This window comes from Ctenocephalides felis, unplaced genomic scaffold, assembly GCF_003426905.1.
Source record: "Ctenocephalides felis isolate EL2017-DRISC unplaced genomic scaffold, ASM342690v1 CF-g0.4_SCAFFOLD_03005, whole genome shotgun sequence".
Classification (NCBI taxonomy): Eukaryota; Metazoa; Arthropoda; class Insecta; order Siphonaptera; family Pulicidae; genus Ctenocephalides; species Ctenocephalides felis.
Window position 1 is genome coordinate 26165 of NW_020539159.1, and position 2500 is coordinate 28664.

At 46.3% G+C, this 2500-nt stretch overlaps 1 pseudogene; it reads left to right on the forward strand.

Annotated features, from left to right (window-relative positions):
* The first annotated feature begins 2461 nt into the window (after window positions 1-2461).
* LOC113381698 overlaps window positions 2462-2500 on the forward strand; it is a 151-nt pseudogene continuing 112 nt past the window's right edge.

Here is a 2500-nt window from a genome sequence, read left to right on the forward strand (position 1 = left end):
TGGTTCCTTAGATAGTACCCACCTTATTTGGATAACTGTGGTATTCTAGAGCTAATACATGCAAATAGAGTTCCGACCAGAGATGGAAGGAATGCTTTTATTAGATCAAAACCAATCGGTGGCGGGCTTGCCTTGCTCACCGTTTGACTTGGTGACTCTGAATAACTTGTGCCGATCGCACGGTCTAGTAACCGCGACGCATCTTTCAAATGTCTGCCTTATCAACTGTCGATGGTAGTTTCTGCGACTACCATGGTTGTTACGGGTAACGGGGATCAGGTTCGATTCCGGAGAGGAGCCTGAGAAACGGCTACCACATCCAAGGAAGGCAGCAGGCGCGCAAATTACCCACTCCCGCACGGGGAGGTAGTGACGAAAAAATAACGATACGGGACTCATCCGAGGCCCCGTAATCGGAATGAGTACACTTTAAATCCTTTAACGAGGATCTATAGAGGGCCAGTCTGGTGCCAGCAGCCGCGGTAATTCCAGCTCTCTATAGCGTATATTAAGTTGTTGCGGTTAAAAAAAGCTCGTAGTTGAATCTGTGTCCCACACTGTCGGTTCACCGCTCGCGGTGTTCAACTGGCTGTGGGACGTCCTACCGGTGGGCTTAGCCCGTCAAAAGGCGGCCCAACTCAAAATCCTACCAACGGTGCTCTTCACCGATGTCGAGGTGGGCCGGTACGTTTACTTGGAACAAATTAGAGTGCTTAAAGCGGCTCATTCGCCTGAATATTGTGTGCATGGAATAATGGAAGGACCTCGGTTCTATTTTGTTGGTTTTCAAATTCCGAGGTAATGATTTAATAGGGACAACTGGGGGCATTCGTATTGCGACGTTAGAGGTGAAATTCTTGGATCGTCGCAAGACGGACAGAAGCGAAAGCATTTGCCAAATGTGTTTTCATCAATCAAGAACGAAAGTTAGAGGTTCGAAGGCGATCAGATACCGCCCTAGTTCTAACCATAAACGATGCCAGCTAGCGATCCGCCGAAGTTCCTCCGATGACTCGGCGGGCAGCTTCCGGAAACCAAAGCTTTTGGGTTTCCGGGGGAAGTATGGTTGCAAAGCTGAAACTTAAAGGAATTGACGGAAGGGCACTACAAGGAGTGGAGCCTGCGGCTTAATTTGACTCAACACGGGAACCTCACCAGGTCCGGACACCGGAAGGATTGACAGATTGAGAGCTCTTTCTTGATTCGGTGGGTGGTGGTGCATGGCCGTTCTTAGTTGGTGGACGATTTGTCTGGTAATTCTGATAACGAACGAGACTCTAGCCTGCTAAATAGGCGTACTTTCCGGTATCGCAAAGACCCTCCGCTCGGCTTCGGTCGTTGTTGGTTGTGGTTCTTACTACCGGTCTACAAATATATCTTCTTAGAGGACAGGTGGCATTTAGTTCGCACGAAATTGAGCCAATAACAGGTCTGTGATGCCCTTAGATGTTCTGGCCGCACGCGCGCTAACACTGAAGAGATCAGCAGGTTTTCCTTGGCCGAAAGGTCCGGGTAATCCGTTGAAGCCTCTTCGTGCTAGGGATTGGGGCTTGCCATTCTTCCCCATGAACGAGGAATTCCTAGTAAGCGCGAGTCATAAGCTTGCGTTGATTACGTTCCCTGCCCTTTGTACACACCGCCCGTCGCTACTACCGATTGAATTATTTAGTGAGGTCTTCGGACCGGTGCGCGGCAGCGTTTCGACATTGCCGATGTTGCTGGGAAGATGACCAAACTTGATTATTTAGAGGAAGTAAAGTCGTAACAAGGTTTCCGTAGGTGAACCTGCGGAAGGATCATTAACGTACATTTATATTTAGTGAATGAAACGTGTGCGATATGTCGTATAACCTACGACTTATAAATCTTAAAGCGTCTCGCAACGATTATCATTCCGTTTCATTAACGTTTGACCGGAGCTAGTCGCAAAATATTGCGCAGTGTGCAAAAGCAGCGTGACGCGGTTTACAGCCGCTTAGCGCTCTTATGCATTGTGTGAGAGCACTGCCATGTATATCTGCTCGGTAATCGCCAGAGCCTGAGCGAATGACGAAGTTCGTTGTGAAAACGGCGTTCTTTTTTGAATATTATACTTTAAACGCATAGCTCAATCAATTCTTTGGCGCTAGATGAAAGTCTAGTGTTTTAAAGTCGATTGTAGTAAACGCTTGCGTTAGTATTCTATATACTCTGCACATTTATTCAAATTGTGCGAATTGAACATTCGCTTCATTGCGTTGTTTTAAGAAAATGAAAGATCAGCGAAAGCAGATTTTCAATCTCACACACAATGAAATATTCATATTTCAATTTTGAAACGAGATTCTCGTATCTCGGACCGAAAAGCGAAAGCTTTACGCTAATTGTAACCATAATAAACATACTAGTTTCAGAATCGCCCGAGTTATCTTAAACGATTTCGGGGAATCACGATTGAAACATGTATAAATATATATAAAATCACCCTGAACGGTGGATCACTTGGCTCGTGGTCGATGAA